This window comes from Schistocerca gregaria, chromosome 9 (assembly GCF_023897955.1).
Source record: "Schistocerca gregaria isolate iqSchGreg1 chromosome 9, iqSchGreg1.2, whole genome shotgun sequence".
In the NCBI taxonomy this organism is placed as follows: Eukaryota; Metazoa; Arthropoda; class Insecta; order Orthoptera; family Acrididae; genus Schistocerca; species Schistocerca gregaria.
In genome coordinates this window covers 212,406,477-212,425,804 of record NC_064928.1, presented here as the reverse complement: position 1 = coordinate 212,425,804, position 19,328 = coordinate 212,406,477, and positions in this window count along the sequence as shown.

The window sequence follows — 19,328 nt, the reverse complement described above, 5'->3', positions numbered from 1 at the left end:
TTTCAAGCAATAGATGAAATTTTACCAAATTTTGTACTCTGTTATTGTAATATTTGCTAATCCCACCAACCTGCGCTTTAAGAAGTATCTGTGAATATTTTAAACAACAAACGAGAGGCGCAGACGCTATTCATATCGTTGGCGGCCATCTTAAGGCCAATAACGTTGTTTCACTATATTTCTGCACTGATTAGTAACATTTAACTCAGACTTGTTTAAAAAGATACTAATTATAATCCTCCAGAGTGGATAGGTAGTTTGCTTAATTTCAAGGAATTTTACGTAGAAACATCGAGCTTGTGTGTGCTGATATAATCTGTGGCAAAGACGATGTTTCATCAATAAAAAACAAATATTAATTGAGAGAAGTTTCAAATATTACGAAATGGTACATGTGGTTGTAGTTTGTCCGTGTAGGCGAGATGTATTTTCTGATGAAACGGATGAAAAGTTAATAGACTCCTACCACAAAAGAGAACTGCTATTACGTATGCGTATGCTATTTCAATTTAAACGATGTTTCAGAGCTAAAGCTAGCTACCTGCATTTTAATACATGCAAGATCCTCGCAGATTGTTTTCAGTGTGTATTTTCACGTAACATATTACGCAAAAAATATTAAACTAGCCCCCCAGCCAAAGATTTACTGTACACAAACAACCTTTATCATATCACAGAGTGTGAGCGTCTTTACAACACATTAATAAAATAACACTATTCATACAGACACATTCTACACGAAACGACGCGATACACACCACAAAAGTCTGTGATTAATAGGGGAGTTAGATAAGAAATTCGATGCTAAAAGCAGCAGATTTTTGCTGTTTCTAGAGTGAAACAGATCGAGATGAAAGAAGTAAATAATATTCTAAATACAAACCAGCAAGAGGAAAAATTTTTCTGATTAACAGAAATCTGCTAATTTTAAACCGAAGTGATACGATGTCTTTTGTACAAGTATTTGTCTGGAATGTAGATTCACACAGAAGCGAAACTTGAACGACAAATATGGCAGTGAGTTTGACATGCCATGTAGAAAGCGTCATATGCTATCTCATGATGTCCAACACTGCCTGTTCAGCGCCGGATTACATCCAAAGTCACTTTTGAGCATTCCGGGAAAAGCCCTATTGAGCTGCTGGGGCAGAAACATCATCTTTCTGCTCCATTTGGTTATGGCGAAGGGAGGTAAATCCACTCTCTCATACAGTCAATTCAACAATATTATCTGTGTGCATGTATGTGTGTATGTGTGTGAAGGACAGAGAAAGAGAGAGACAGAGCGTGAGAGAGAGAGGGGGAGAAGGAAGGGAGTACGCTTTTGTGTCTCTTTGATTCCGAGTGCCGAAACTAAATTTTACCACGAAATGGCTTTAGCAGAGCGCTGCATTCGGGTTTATATTAATGTGTCGCGTGGGCAGCGAGCATCCTGGCGCAGCGAATTTCGTTTCGATCCCTCGTGAAGGGCGGAACTTTTTTGCAACAGCCACTGAATGCAACCGCATTTGGGGAGCTTTTGTGAATGAAATGTCGCTTAATATGTAGCGTGCCAGTGAATATCAATTAAATTTTAACTTAATTCGTTTTAATTTCTTGTCAGGTTCCGAGCGACCAATTACTATGTAGTTCACAGAAACTGGAACGATAAAAAGAGACTATAAAAATTATAAAAGTAAAAAGAGTTACAGTAGTAACCATTTAACAATATCACATAGTAAATACACTGCCTGAAAATAAAGCAAAGCATCAGAATACATGGTCACATGACAGTGTAACTTCATACACTGCCAGATACGTGAATGTTCAGATGTATACAGGGTGTTACAAACAGGTACAACCAAACTTTCAGGAAACATTCCTCACCACAAATAAAGAAAAGATGTTACGTGGACATGTGTCCCGAAAAGCTTAATTTCCATGTTAGAGCTCATTTTAGTTTCGTCAGTATGTACTGTACTTCCTCGATTCACCGCCAGTTGGCCCAATTGAAGGAAGGTAATGTTGACCTCGGTGCTTGTGTTGACATGCGACTCATTGCTCTACAGTACTAGCATCAAGCACATCAATCCGTAGCATCAACAGGTTAGTGTTCATCACGAATGTGGTTTTGCAGTCAGTACAATGTTTACAAATGCGGAGTTAGCAGATGCCCTTTTGATGTATGGATTAGCACGGGGCAATAGCAGTGGCGCGGTACGTTTGTATCGAGACAGATTTCCAGACCGAAGGTGTCCCGACAGGAAAACGTTCGAAGCAATTGATCGGCGTCTTAGGGAGCACGGAACATTCCAGCCTATGACTTGCGACTGGGGAAGACCAAGAACGACGAGGACAGCTGCAATGGATGAGGCAGTTGTTCGTGCAGTTGACGATAACTATTATGTCAGCGTCAGAGAAGTTGCTGCTGTACAAGGTATCGTTGACCACGTCACTGTATGAAGAGTCCTACGGGAGAACCAGTTGTTTCCGTACCATATACAGCGTGTGCAGGCACTATCAGCAGCTGATTGGTCTCCACGGGTGCATTTCTGCGAACGGTTCATCCAACAATGTGTGAATCCTCATTTCAGTGCAAATGTTCTCTTTACGAATGTGGCTTCATTCCAACGTGGTCAAATTGTAAATTTTCATAATCAACATGTGTGGGCTGACGAGAATCCGCATGCAATTGTGCAATCACGTCATCAGCACAGATTTTTTGTGAACGTTTGGGCAGGCATTGTTGGTGATGTCTTGATTGGGCCCCATGTTCTTCCACCTACGCTCAATGGAGCACGTTACCATGATTTCATACGGGATACTTTACCTGTGCTGCTAGAACATGTGCCTTTACAAGTACGACACAACATGTGGTTCATGCACGATGGAGCTCCTGCACATTTCAGTCGAAGTGTTCGTACGCTTCTCAACAACAGATTCGGTGACAGATGGATTGGTAGAGGCGGACCAATTCCATGGCCTCCACGCTCTCCTGACCTCAACCCTCTTGACTTTCATTTATGGGGGCATTTGAAAGCTCTTGTCTACACAGCCCCGGCACCAAACGTAGAAACTCTTCGTGCTCGTGTTGTTGACGGCTGTGATACAATATGCCATTCTCCAGGGCTGCATCAGCGCATCAGGGATTCCATGCGACGGAGGGTGGATGCATGTATCCCCGCTAAAGGAGGACATTTTGAACATTTCCTGTAAGAAAGTGTTTGAAGTCACGCTGGAACCTTCTGTTGCTGTGTGTTTCCATTCCATGATTAATGTGATTTGAAGAGAAGTAATAAAATGAGCTCTAACATGGAAAGTAAGCGTTTCCGGACACATGTCCATATAACATATTTTCTTTCTTTGTGTGTGATGAATGTTTCCTAAAAGTTTGGCCGTACCTTTTTGTAACACCCTGTATATGGAGACTGAAGTAGTGAATGAAAATTTGTACCAGGACCGGGATTCAAACCCGAGTCTCCTGCTCACTAGGCAGATGTCTAACCACTGCGCCACCGTGGCTGTGCGCAGCTGCACCAACTACCCTAGCATCCCTTCCTCCTCAATCGAAATTCCCATTCACGCTTCAGGCGACTTGATATTCCCTGTAACTCGAACAGCTCTGTAGATGTATTGGAATAGCGAATCAGTATCGAATGAAATGGAGGATCCTGCCTGAAACCCAGGCATAGGTGTTTTAATCAAATAGCAACTACACACATACTCATAAATTAAAGATGATGCTGATACATGGTGAAACGACGCTCAGGTGGGTGGTTTGCGGGTTTAAATCAGCTCGGGGTATGACCATGCAGTGCATCTGACCTGCGGTCGTCGCACGGTGGCGCTCTCAGCAGTCCACACACGCAATTGGCTGGTGCATGCCAGAGTACGGTGCAGCGAGTAAGTCTGCACACGTTTTTAGAGGTGCTAATGGTCACTGTGTGTTGAAACCGGCTCAAAGAACACATATTGATGACGTTATGAGGGGTAGAATACTAGGACTGGTCAAACGCAGCAGGTTGTAGCACGGGCACTCCGTGTGCCACAAAGTGTGATCTCAAGATTATAGCAACGATTCCAGCAGACAGGAAACGTGTCCAGGCGCTACAGTACGGGACATCCACAGACCGATATCTCACAATCAGTTTCCGCAGACGACCACGGCTTCGATATTTATATCCATATAGCCTCCTAAAGAACTGGACCGATTTTAATCAAACTTGGTACACATATGGCTTAATATATGGAAGAAATCACTATGGGGTTAAGAGCCATATACCTATCAAAGAGGCGGGGATGGGAGTGATAAAGTAGAGTAGCTCACCCCGCCAAAATTCACAGATTTTATTCGTCCATTATGTAGGAAAGAGACCACTTAGTGGCTTCCAACCAACTTTATACTGAATTTCAAACTTTTTTCTCGCTCACAAGCCTCCTAAAGTGATGAAAGGAAAAAAGGTTATCCTTTACTATATTTTCGGCATTCATATATAACTGCCGCATTATATGTGCTGTTTAAATCTATTATTTCTCTGCTACTAATTCTATACACAACAAATTTCACAGACAGTAACAAACCATGTTGCTGAATGTACCTAAAGAATTACATTATTGAGACGTCATACACCTTGCGATACATGAAAACTTATCCCATTATGCGACGATTTAATTTATTACTTATTTACTATTAGCTCTGTTGGCAAAACATTTCGTAGACAGTATCCACATACACCATTGGATGTACCTGAAAAATTATGTCATTGATCGACACATAATTCTGGGGATATGAAGTCGCAGAAAAAAAAAACTGCAGGACCAAATTAAGAACAGATAAAGGAGAAATCTGTGTACTAAAATTATGTGAAATATATCTGACATGTGCATACTCTGGAAAATAGCAGGTAAAAAGTCTCTCAATTGATTTCGACTAAGCTTAATACACATGTTACTTGCTTACTGTCTGGAAAGAAGTACTGTGGGAATAAGAACCAGCAGCATACTACTGAAGGGAGGTGAGGGAGATAGTATGGAGAGAGAGAAGGGGAGGAAGACATGGACAGTTAAAGAGGAGGAAGGAAGATATGGACACAGACAGGAGGAGGAGGAGATGGACTGCATGAAGGTGACAGATTAAAGGGAACAGTTGGAGATGGGCACAAGAAGGAAAGAGGGACTGAGAGAGGGTTGAGGACAAGATGGATGGAGAGGTGAGGACGAGGAAATAAAAAGAGATGGAGAAGGGGAGAGAGACAGTGAGAGAGTGGAGATGGGCAGAGAGATATAGAACAAGAATTGCCAGAAAAGAAAGGGAGAAGGGTTAAGGATGTCGGAGGAAGACAGAGGGGGGGGGGGGGAGGGATGGACTTGGGGGGTGAGGGAAAGAGATTGGCAGAGGGAGAGGAGCAGATGGACAGTGTGGGGATAAGCAGGTGGTCAGAGAGAGGGTGAAGTAGCAGAGGGCCAGAGTGAGGGGAAGGAGTAGGTAGGCAGAGTGGAAGGTAGAGTAGGTGGGAAGAAAGAGGAAGGAAAAAATGATAGACAGAGGAGGATGGAGGAGATGGACAAAGAGCAGAGCAACGAGGAGATGGGCTAATAGAACTTGAATAAATACTTACCTGGGCAGTGCTCAGTATTCAGCTAGTAAGTAAATAATAAATAGCATCTTCAGACCATCTGTTATACTACTGAACACCAGGTTCAAAAGTATACACTCTGGGCAGACCCACCCAACTCTATGGCAGTGGAGCGTGTACACTACACAGAGAAGACAAACGGAGGCAAATGAGCACCAAGGTGCACTTCGTGAAAGGAGCAGGGAGCTGCATATGTGTGGGACAAGAAAGGATCTGATAACATCCTGAGGGATCTCAAAGTAAAATCAGTTCTCAACACAGATCAGAATGTAATATGTGACACAAATGAGCGTATCCATTGATTGCATTGAGTTACAAGCTTACAGCGCCAACGGACTGTAGACCTTACCATAATATATATATATAAAATGTAGACTGGTTTTTATAAAGAAGAGAAATTCGTTAACGTCGAGTATAGATTTAAGTATGAGGAAGTCTTTTATGAAAGTATTTGTGTGGAGTGTAGCCATCTATGGATGTGGTTGGCTCTGAGCACTATGCGACAACTTCTGAGGGCATCAGTCGCCTAGAACTCAGAACTAAGTAAACCTAACTAACCTGAGGACATCACACACATCCATGCCTGAGGCAGGATTCGAACCTGCGGTCGTAGCGGTCGCTCGGTTCCAGACTGTAGCGCCTAGAACCGCACGGCCACTCCGGCCGGCTGTATGGACGTGAAACATAGGCGATAAACAGTGTAGACTAGAAGAGAATAGAAGCTTTCGAAATGTGATGCTACATAAGAATGCTGAAGATTAGATGGGTAGATCACGTAACTAGTGAGGAGGTACTGAACAGAACTGGGGAAAAGAGGAATTGGTGGCACAACGTGACTATAAGAAGATTGGTAGGACACGTTCTGAGGCATCAGGAGATCACCAATTTAGTATTGGAGGGACGCATAGAGGGTAAAAAAAACGTAGAGGGAGACCAAGAAATGAACACACTAAGTAGATTCAGAAGGACTGAGGATGCAGTAGGTACTTAGAGATGAAGAGGCTTGCACAGGATAGGGTAGCATGGAGAACTGCATCAAACCAGTCTCTGGACTGAAGACAACAACAACAACAACAACATCAAACGAAAAACTGTTTCTTACATTTGTTATGCGGTTTCAGACTTAAAATTAAGACGTTCTCGAAAGTCTTGGAATTCCCGAAACAGATATCTTGCCAATATCAACGTCGATAACAGGCAAAAGTCGTCAAGATTTTAATTACTGGTAAGTCTGAGCTGCCTACATATATACTTACTTACTTACTGGTTACCGGACTCGAGAGTCCATTACCTCAGCAACGTATTTTCGCCATCTGTCCCTGTCTTGGGCTATTTCCTTCCATTCACCTTCAATACCTAGGCTCCTCAAATCAGCCTTCACATTGTCCTCCCATCTACGCCTCGGTCTCCCCACAGGACGTTTTCCCTCTAGGTGCTCTACCAGTACTCTGCGCGCTGCCCTGCCCTACCCTCATCCATTCGAGCTACGTGACCCGCCCATCGCAGCCTACGTGATTATTAATACTGATTATGTCAGGGCTTGAATAGAGTTCGTGAACCTCTTCGTTGTGCAGTTTTCGCCACTCTACGCTAATGTCATCCCTTTTTGCTCCTAAAATTTTCCTCAAAATTTTGTTTTCAAATACTCGAAACGGCTTTTCATTTTGAACAGCGAGAGACCAAGTCTCACACCCATACAGCATAACTGGTAGAATAATAGTTTTGTATATTCTAATCTTTAAATTCCTAGCCAATATCCGTGAAGAAAGTAATCTATTCAGTGAGAAGTAGCACGCATTTCCCGCCCGTAATCTCTTCTTCAGTTCGGATTCAATCTCATTTGTCGAAGTGATGTCCACGCCTAGATACTTAAATGTGTTCACTTTTACAAACTGCATGTCTCCAACTAGTAACATTTCCTGATCTACTGCTGTTGGCATTCTAGTAGTAACCAGGTATTTAGTTTTGTCTCCACTTATCCTTAGACCTACATCTTCACTAGCCTTGATTAAGGCATTCACATTTGCTGTTACAGATTCTTTCCTATCGCTAATTATGTTTAGATGATCTGCATACCCTAATATCTTAATATTTCCAGTTAACTCCACACCCTCTGAATTATCTGCTGCCATTCGTACAATACATTCTAGGACTCAATTAAAAAGTAGCGGTGACAGGGCATCTCACTGCTTAAGTCCGTTCTTTAGTACAAATTCTTCTGACTCCAATTTCCCCACGCACACTCTACTTCTCGTGTTTTTCAAACTCGCTTGTATAAGTCTAACATACTTCTTTGGTATTCCAAGTTCCAAAAGAATTCTGTACAATTTTGACTGCAATACTGAATAATATACTTTTGTAAAGTCTATGAAAAGATTATGAACTGGTTTATTGTATTCCCATTTCTTTTCCAAAATCTGACGCAAGGGTGAATATTTGGTCTGTAGTCGATATGTTCCTCCGAAAGCCGGCTTGGTAATCCCCCACAATTTCATATGCATATGGTGTAAGCCTGCTTAGCAGAATATTCGAGAAAATTTTGGAACATACTGGTAACAGCGATATCCCTCTATAATTACTACAATCCATTTTGTCACCTTTCTTAAAAATTGGGATCAGAATCGACTCCTGCTACTCTTCAGGTATCATCTCTGAGTTCCATACTTTAGTTATCACTTTGTGAACTACTTCCACCATTTTTGGTCTACATATATAAGTAAGTTTATACGGAATCCTGAGAGTGCATTTCTCTGACTGAATTTGCAGAATGTGACCCATAATTTTGGTCCGTGTAGAGAGCCCTGGGGGTTAGTTGTCTCAGAAGCGTTAGTTTCAAGCATAGTCAGCCCGCCTCTATCCGATATGAAAGCCGCTGCTGCCCTCATCTTCTGACAGCTGCCACGTCTTGCCATCGCCGACAATGTTATCCGCCAGAGGCATGCAATATCCCACGCATGTGCGCTGCAGTGCACACAATGAGGCACACAGCTGCCCGAGACGTGAAACTTGACTGCGAGCCAGACATCGCTGCAGTTCCGCCGTTGCTAGGGGAAAGGGTGAGGGAGGTGGGAGGTGAAAAGGGTTGCAAGAGGGTGAGGAGATGGGGAGTGGGGGAAAGGATTGCCGCAGCTGACCCTCGGGAGTTTGTCTGGAACGCAATATCTGCAGCCTAGAGCGGCAGCAGCTGGCGGTAGAACGGGACACAGCAGATCGATAGGCGGCGAGCGTCGAATCGGGTCTCCAGACGGATTGAAGAGTTCCTAGATAACAGAACGCAGCATGTAATTCTCAATGGAGAGAAGTCTTCCGAAGTAAGAGTGGTTTCAGGTGTGTCGCAGGGGACTGTAGTACGACCGTTGCTATTCACAGTATACATAAATGACCTTGTGGATGACATCGGAAGTTCACTGAGGCTTTTTGCGGATGATGCTGTGGTATATCGAGAGGTTGTAACAATGAAAAATTGTACTGAAATGCAGGAGGATCTGCAGCGAATTGACGCGTGGTGCAGGGAATGGCAATTGAATCTCAATGTAGACAAGTGTATTGTGCTGCGAATCTCCCATGTCATTTAGCTACAATATATCAGGTCAGCAACTGGAAGCAGTTAATTCCATAAATTATCTGGGAGTACGCATTAGGAGTGATTGAAAATGGAATGATCATATAAAGTTGATCATCGGTAATGCAGATGCCAGACTGAGATTCATTGGCAGATGCAATCCGAAATCAAAGGAAGTAGCTTACAGTACGCTTTGTTCGCCCACTGCTAGAATACTGCTTAGCAGTGTGGGATCCGTACCAGATAGGATTGATAGAAGAGATAGAGAAGATCCAACTGAGAGCAGCGCGCTTCGTTACAGGATCATTTAGTAACCGCGAGAGCTTTACGGAGATGGTAGATAAACTCCAGTGGAAGACTCTGCAGGAGAGACGCTCAGTAGCTCGGTACGGGCTTTTGTTGAAGTTTCGAGAGAATACCTTCACCGAGGAGTCAAGCAGTACATTGCTCCCTCCTACGTATATCTCGCGAAGAGACCATGAGGATAAAATGAGAGAGATTAGAGCCCACACAGAGGCATACCGACAATCCTTCTTTCCACGAACAATACGAGACTGGAATCGAAGGGAGAACCGATAGAGGTACTCAAGGTATCCTCCGCCACACACCGTCAGGTGGCTTGCGGAGTATGGATGTAGATATAGATGTAGATGTAGACGGGCACTATCAGACTGAAAGGGTTAGTGACAAATAAATAGGTAATGACTGCGATCTACTCTTCAGCATACCACATTAATGCTCCTTCTCTTTCTTGCATGTTCAATTGTGTCCAAAATTAAAGTAAGGACGAAAATTTTACAAGATTGGATTTAATTTGCCACAAAATAGTGAAGTAGAAACAGTGAGAATAATGCAGAATGGAAACAACTGCAACCCGCGTAACGGTAGACAAAAATGTTCGTCATTTTTTCCCAACTTATCGGCTTTGCACACACATTTCGGCAACTGGTTAATTTGCTCAGTATAGGGTTGATCACCTATGGTAGCAATAGAATACTGACAACGACGGAACATGCTGTGAACGATGTCATCAAGCTCACATTGAGGCAATAACGCCCATTCTTACGGCAGTACTGCTTTCGAGTTTTGGAGAGTGGTTGGTGGATGCTGATGTGGTCCAGCCCATCTCCCTAGTGCATCCCAGAGGTGCTCTGTGGCATTCAAATCGAAGGGCGAGCAGGCCACTCCATGCGTAAAATATCTTCCGTTTACCAAAAAGAACACCAACCACCCATGCTATAGGAGGTCGAGATTATTGTCCATGAAGTTTGGGCCCACAGCACCTCGCAGCAACCGCACATGATGTCCCAAGATCTCATTACGATACCTGACAACAGTTATACCTTGCCAATTCACCCATACAATTTCATGAAGGGGTGTTCGAGTAGTAAACGTAATACCCATACACACCATTTGGGATCCTTCTTGATGTCGGTCTCTTCCTACCAATTTTGGGTCCCGAAATCGTGTTCCTCGTTCCCTCCAGATGCGAATCCGTAGAGAATCACTCTCAAGACCAAATCCTGACTCATCTGCTAAAATAACATTGGCCCACTGTTCGACTGTCCACGTCGCATGTTGGCGACTCCACTCCACTCTTCTCTGAAGATGCATCAGAGGTACACATACAGTGGGTTCAGACAATAAAGGGCACTCCACCAAAGCCTTCCGAACACAGTTTGCCTCGATACAACACTCCCAGTAGATGCTGCAAAGTGAGATGCCAGTTTCCGTGCAGACTAAGGCTGTAGTGTCGTGCCTTCACAGTCAAAAGTAAAGTCAAAAGTGTCGTCACTTCTGTCTCTAAGTTGGTCGTAACTTGTGTACCAAAAGTGAACACCATAGAGACAGAAGTGATGACACTTTCTGCAGGACCTGACCATCATTTTGCAGGACAATGCTCAAGCACGTACAGTGCAAGCTGTTACTGATTGACTGATGGGGCTGCTAAGTGCTATACCACCTACTTCACTCCCCTGACTTAAGACCTCGTACGTTCAACTCGATTTATAAACTGAAGCAAACACTTCATGGCATTCCCTTCAGAACCGCTACAATTCGTCAGGCAATAGACCGCGCAGCTCGAACTGTCAACACAACTGGCACTGCTAAGAGTATCCTACGACTTCCAGATCGCTGATAACATGATATACACAATATGGATGACTACTTTGAAGGTCAGAAAAACTTTGAAACATGTTTCTGTTTTGTACGAGCTGTAAATAAATAGTTGCCACTATTAAAGTTCCAACCCTCATATATATGTATCGAATCTCCAGTCTCGGCCGTTTATGCCTGAGATCGACGTCAACAATGGCAATATATACGCCTACCCATTCCTGAGAAATAGGGTTTATAGTAGTGAGCCAGATAGGCTGGTAGACAGACGGAGAAATAAGTGATTCACTAACTGAGATAGGGAACCGTAAGAATCGAGAAATTATTCTGAAGTGATAGAGTTATGGTGTTCACTCCATCAATGCAAACGTTATGAGCTAAATTAGAAAATAAATACTTTATTAAGAACGTTCTAAAAGCTATGCCATGAAACTAAATGGTTCAAAGTGACAATTGAAAAGTTTTACAAGTTGATTCCTGCAAAAAAGACATCAACCAGCCACTGTTAATAATTTTATTTATTTAGACAAATAGTACAATTACTAATTTTTAAATGACAGATTTATTTTCAGCCAACTGTTCACGGATGTATTATATTTCTTGCTTACATTAGTTGTAGGAATAAAACCAGCCAACATCTTATGTAAATAACAACAGCAACAAATGTGATTTAAATATTTACAGCTGTCTGAAGAATCCTCAAGGAACAAGGAATGAGGCAGGTTCAGAGAGAGACGATGAAAGGGGAAGAAAGGAGAGTTGGTAAGACCTGGTCAGAATTCAAGAAATGTATGGAATGAGATCCCGAGGGAACAAGCGAGATAGACAGGCCCAGAGATACATGGCAGAGGAGGAGAGATGGGATGGTCTGGTCAGAAACCAGGAAATGAATGGAGTGAGATCTCCAGGGACAAAGGAAGAGAGGCAGGCCCGGAAATACATGGAAGTGGATGGTGGAAGGTGAAGAAAGAAGAGTTGGCAAGACCTGGTCATAATTCAGTAAATGAGTAGAATGAGATCCCCTTGGGACATGGAAGAGATACATTGAAGAGGAGGGTGGAAGGGGAACCAGGGAGAGTTGGCAAGATGTGGTCATAATTCAGGAAAATGGATATAGACAGACATGGTTGGATGGTGAGTTCTCCTGGGTACCCTATCCCCCGAAAGGGGCTGAAGTAATTAACTTAAGCAAGTACAAATCAGACTAATTACAGCACAAACAAAAAAGAGCTTAAGCAGATAACCTTTTCCCGTACTCCATAATTGAAGGGAAAGAAAAGAAACTACTGGTATAAAGGGAAGTACATACTGCCATTTGCTTCACATAGGTACATATATATGATTATAAGTATTTAAACTTTAGAGCTGTGCTGATATGTAACTCCAACCTTCTAAAAACTGCCTAACAACCGAAACTGCAATAGCGCAATTGAGGGTTAAAATTTCAGCGTGTTGTGCGACCATGTTGTCGTATACATAAATAGGGGACGTCCATTAATTTTAATTTGTACATTCCCTTACCCCTTGGTGAGTTTTGGTGAGATATGGTGGGGCTGCTTCCCATGAGATTTACCCAATAAATTTTGATGATTAAATTCTTCTGATATGTTCGTTTTATTGCTTAATACCCCTAAAAATACCTATTAGGTTGCTCGGAATTAATCTTATAAAACAAAATATTATCCGTGGTAATAATGGGTATTGTCAGAATATTCCCTCTCATTTGAAAGCTTTTGAGACAATTAATATAATCAAACTCGTTGTAGTGCATCTTAAACATATTATTTTCACCTCTGATTTCACAGAATAATGTAATACCTAGATTTATAAAGTGCATTAAATAGTATTTTTGATATGTGATTAAAAACATGTTGTCTTGAATGTTGCAATACTGGATATTACTGGGTCGGACAGACAGAGAGAGACAGACATTTGGATAAAAAGGTTCCACGAAAATAGTATGACTCGACTTGATGGATGCCAAAAGAAATTGCCCTCTTGCTGATATATTATGCACTATGTAACACGTATAAGTGATGATATTTTTATATGTGGTACCTTAATACGTATGCACATCGGCATATTGGTTGCTTTTTCTCTGCGTCTAACAGTATTCCCACAAACACGTCATAAAGTTAAGACCTGATGTTAACCGCATGGTAATAAATACATCTCTCAATGCGTCCACATAGCCATACTTAAACACCTGACCTGCTATTCAGGTGAAAATAAGCAGTAATGGCTTGCTCTTGCCACACGTACTTAGAAGTAGTAACCAATATAAAAACATAGGACTAACAGTAGCTATAATTATTAGTCTGCAAATGACGTAAATTCTGATGTAATGTTCAGAACTCCATGCTGGGTCAGCAACAAAATATCTACATTTATACCCATCATATCCTGTATGTATTAAATGTCATTCAACCTTTACTTATTTTGTGGGTCAAAGAATATCGTCTGTACCTGCCTTTGAAGCGTATTATTAGCTAGCTTTTCAGTTTCTTGATTTATGTGGTCACTAAGAGAATTGTTGTTAGTGAACTTCAGCTGAGCTTTCTTCCATAAACTATGAACTTTCTGCTGGGATGTTAGTTTCGACTTGTTGGCATGCTGCTTAACATACGCACTGTAAAAGTTTTGATACAAATTCATTTCGGACACAATAACGTCGGCTTTATATGCGTTGCAAAACATCACGGCTGACTCACTGGCAGATATACTGTGATTTCGACCGGCACACCAGGGAACTCCCCGAAATGGAGTGTGGCACTTGTGCAGCACTTGTTTCAAATCGGGGAATCCCCCTGGCACGCACACATGTAAAGAATTCAGTTTGCTATACTCTGCAGGCGTAGACTTATAAATTGTTGCCAGAGTCAGAGACTGCCTTCGACACACTACTTAACACCCAATGTTGATACACTTAACAGAATCGAAATATAGTGTCTGAAATCTGGCCAAGATATAAGATCCTAAGGTGAGGAATTGCTATAAAATCAATTAATAACTATATTTTAAAAACATCTGATAATGAAAATGAGATGGAGGGAACTCTATCTACTTTAAAGGAACTCAAATAAAACTGGTGAGCCGGCCGGAAAGGCTGAGCGGTTCTAGGCGCTTCAGTCTGGAACCGCGAGACCGCTCCGGTCGCAGGTTCGAATCCTGCCTCGGGCATGGATGTGTGTGATGTACTTAGGTTAGTTAGGTTTAAGTAGTTCTAAGTTCTAGGGGACTGATGACCTCAGAAGTTAAGTCCCATAGCGCTCAGAGCCATTTGAACCAAACTGGTGATTTATTACAAAAGCTGGACTTAGAAAACCAACAGATAGACAATACGAATCTAACATTATAGATTACTTATCAGCTCAAGTATGATGTCCAGGGAAGGATAATGAATTCAAGCTGCGCATTCCCTTAATGATGTGAATAGTCCCCACGAATCTGAATTTTACTACCAGTGGTTAGTTCTCCAAGCTACAATTTTCTCACCAATCTCTTGTTGTTTCGATGGACGTGAAGATACGAGTCAGCACGAGATCTGCACCACGGTGGATTTTGCGAATTGCGCTGTCTGCACAGGACAGCAGAATGATCACCCCCCCCCCCCCTCACAATGCTCGAGCACGTGAAGTCCCCTCTAATACGACGTATCCCAGAGTCCCTGATCATGCGTCCTTGCACCGAATCCCCCGCTTGCGCCGGAACAACAACAAAAGCCAATCAAGCAAGATATTACTTACCTCTGTACATTGGCGTGAAAATCGAACATTATATACACTGAAGCGCCAAAGAAATTGGTACAGGCATGTGCATTCAAACACAGAGATACGTAAACTGGCAGTATACGTCGATAAGACAACAAGTATGTGACACAGTTGTTGGATCGATTACTGTAGCTACAACGACAGGTTACCAAGACTTAAGTGAGTTTAAACGTGCTGTTGCAGTTGGAACACGAGCGATGAGACACAGCATCTCCGAGATAACGATGAAGTGGGATTTTCAAGAGCGTACCGTGAATGTCAGGCATCCGGTAAAACATCAAATCTCTGACATCGCGTCGGGGAGAAAGACATTCTGCAAGAACGGGTCCAACAACGACTGAAGAGAATCGTTCAGCGTGGCAGAAGCGCAATCCTTCAGCAAATTGCTGTAGTTCTGAGTGCTGGGCCATCAAGAAATATCAGCGTGCGAACCCTTCAATGAAACATCTTCGATATGGGCTTTCCGAGCCGAAAGCCCACTCTTGGACTCTTGGTGACTGCTCGACACAAAGCTTTACGCCTCGCCAGGGGCCGTCAACACCGACATTGGACTGTTGATGACTGGAAACATGTTGCCTGCTCAGACGAGTCTAATTTCAAATTGTATTGAGTGGATGGAAAGATGAATCCAAGGACCCTGCATGTCAGAAGGGTACTGTTCAAGCTGGTGAAGGCTATGTGATAGTTTGGGGCATGTGCAGCTGGAATGATATTAGACCCTGATAGTTTAAATATGACTCTGACAGGTGACAAGTAAAATGGTTCAAATGGCTCTGAGCACTATGGGACTCAACTGCTGTGGTTATCAGTCCCCTAGAACTTAGAACTACTTAAACCTAACTAACCTAAGGACATCACACACATCCATGCCCGAGGCAGGATTCGAACCTGCGACCGTAGCAGTCGCACGGTTCCGGACTGCGCGCCTAGAACCGCGAGACCACCGCGGCCGCCAGTTGACAACTACTTAAGCATACTGTCTGATCACCATTCATTCGTGTGCAGTAGCAAGGTGGAGGTTCCGTGCTGTTTTTAGGTGGTATTATATGGAGCCAACACACGCCGTTGGTGGTCATGGAAGGCGCCATAGCAGCTGTACGATACATGAATCCCATCCTCAGATGGATAGTACAACCATATCGGCAGCATATTGACGAGGCATTCGTCTTCGTGGACGACAATTCGCACATCTTGTGAATGCCTTCCTTCAGAATAACGACGTCACTCGACTAGAGTGGCCAGCATGTTCTCAGACATGAACCGTATCGAACATGCCTCGAATTGTACGACCCTACGGTCTCAGGTTCGAATCCTGCCTCAGGCATCGATGTGTGTGATGTCCTTAGGTTAGTTAGGCTTAAGTAGTTCTAAGTTCTAGGGGACTGATGACCTCAGATGTTAAGTCCCATAGTGCTTAGAGCCATTTGAACCATTTTGAACTCTGACGGATCTACGCCGAATAGCTGTTCAGGAGAGGGACAATCTGGACCAACAGTGCCTTGATGAAGTTGTGGATAGTATGCCACGATGAATACAGGCATACATCAATGCAGGAGGATGTTCTATTTGGTATTAGAGGTACCGGTGTGTACAGCAGTCTGGACCACCACCTCTGCAGGTCTAGCTGTATTGTGGTACAACATGCAGTATGTGGTTTTCATGAGCAATAAAAAGGGCGGAAATTATGTGTATGTTGAGCTATAATTTTCTGTACAAGTTCCGGAACTTTCGGAACCGAGGTGATGCAAGACTTTTTTGATGTGTCTATTAAAGTGAAGATAGTTTGGTCACTTCAGCTGAAAAATCCGAGCCATTTGCGAAAACACAAAGTGAAAGCTAATGTGAAATGTATCTTAAAGTGAACTAGACGTCTGAAGATGAAGCTGTCGGTTCGAAACCGGTAACGGCGCTGTTTAAATAAATAAATGGCATTATAAAAGTGGCTGGTTGCTGTTGTCTTCTGTTTTGTTCACAGCCACGGGTTCAGAGTGTCAGTGTTCGACAGAATGGCATTGCTAACACTGTCTCCCTCCCTCCGCTCCATCGCACTGTCTAGCATATGGTACATCATTGCAGTCCACGGTACCAGTGAACGTGAACTGAAAGTGATTTGTGTTATCGGTAACAGCACAGCATTTTTATTAGCAGCTAGTTTCTTAATGGAGAGAAGTAAAAGTCATTCATATGACAGCGCGCCCGGCTAGCCGTGTGGTCTAACGCGCCTCAGTTACACTGCGTCAGCGCAAAGATTTGGGGCTATGGGGCTACACTCGTCTGGTATGAGACTTTCACTGGGGGTAGGGGTGTGGGGTTGGGGGGTGGGGGGATCCACTGGGGGCCGAACCACACAATAACCCTGGGTTTGGGTGGGTGGCCTGTTGTGGGGTTGTGAACCACCGACGGCTACGGTGGGACGAAACCTCTCCGTTGTTTCTAGGTCTCCGATTTTAATACACAGTAGACACATTCATATGTCACGGACTATAAATTGAAAGTAACAGCAAAAGCAGAGGTACATGGAAACAGAGCAGTTGAGCGGCATTTCCGACCTCCGCCAAAAGAAAGAAACCATTAATGATTGGTGGCTCAGTGAAGAAGAATGAAAAGAAAAAGGTAGATTAAATGTGCAAATAAGGACAGAATGAAAACTGGCAGGCAGGCACTCCGGTCCATCCTATAGTTCGTCATCATCATCATTAGAGTTTCGGAAAATCTGGCTTTGCCATTCTCGATAGGTGGTCCAGTGAAGAAGAACTGAAAAAAATGAGGTAGATTAAATGTGCAAATAACTGGCAGGCAGGCACTCCGTCTTCAGGCTACAAGTGGCCCACCGGGACCATCCGACCGCCGTGTCATCCTCAACTGAGGATGCGGATAGATGGGGCGTTCAGCACACCGCTCTCCAGGTCGTTATGGTGGTTTTCTATGACCGGAGCCGCTACTATTCGCTCGAGTAGCTCCTCAATTGACATCACGAGGCAGAGTGCGCCCCGAAAAATGGCAACAACGCATGGCGGCCGGATGGTCAGCCTTCCAAGTGCAGGCCACGCCAGACAGTGCTCAACTTCGGTGATCTGACGGAACCGGTGTACCCACTGCGGCAAGGCCGTTGCCAAATGATGACGGACACATAACACTCAGTCCTCTGCAGGGAATCGAACCCGGGCCCCCTGTGTGGGAGGCGGTAACGCTACCGCTACGCTATCGAGGCGGGCAATGCAAACTGGCCAAAACTAGATTTTCAGTGATTTTAAAGGACAATTCAGTTTAATAAACTAAGAATTTTTAAAATCTGGCTTTTCCAATCTAATAATCAAAATCGTGAAAACGTTATTTAAAAAAATTGCTTGAATATTAAGGTGATACTTATAGTCTGCAGGATCCTATAGTCCGTAAACGGCAAATGAGAAACGTTATTTAAAAAATTTGCTCGAAAATTAAGGTGTGTCTTATGGTCTATAGCGTTCTGTAGTTCGTCATCATCATCACCATCATTAGTGTCGTCTATCACCTTGTATCTCTTTCTTCCTCTCAGTCTTCTCCCACAAACCAATCCTTCCAAAGCATCTGCTAACAAGCACTTCCTTCTCAGCGAATATCCAAACCAGTTCTTTTTCCTTTCCCCTGTAACATTCAGCTGACATCTTCTCTCACCAACCCTTTCCAATACTCTTTTATTACTCACTCTTGCCATCCAGCTTATCCTCGCCATTCTCCTCAACGTCCACATCTCAAATGCTTCTAACCTTTTTTCATCCTCTCGTATCAGCGTCCATGTTTCAACCCCGTGTAGTGAAACACTCCAGACAAAACATTTGACAAGCCTTTTCCTTAGACCTTTATCTAATTTGCCACGTGACAGTTTCCTCTTTCTGTTGAATGCCTCCTTCTTTATTGTAATTCGTGTTTACACTTCCTGGTGGCATCTCAAACCTTCAGTATTGTGCTTCCAAGATATTTAAATTCACTTAATTGTCTAATGATAGATTTTCCTATTTTAATATTGGACAGTCTGTGTCTTGTACTGATGACCATACTCTTTGTTTTTGCTGTGTTTATTTGCATCCCATATTCCACACAAACTTCATACACATCTTTCAGCATGTTATTCACAGTCCGCTCACTTTCTACCAACAATACCATATCATCAGTAGGGTTTTGAAACATATACTGTATTCGAAAATTATGAAGTACCTCGAAGAAAACGATTTATTGACACATATCACGATTTCAGAAGATATCTTTCTTGTGAAACACAACAAG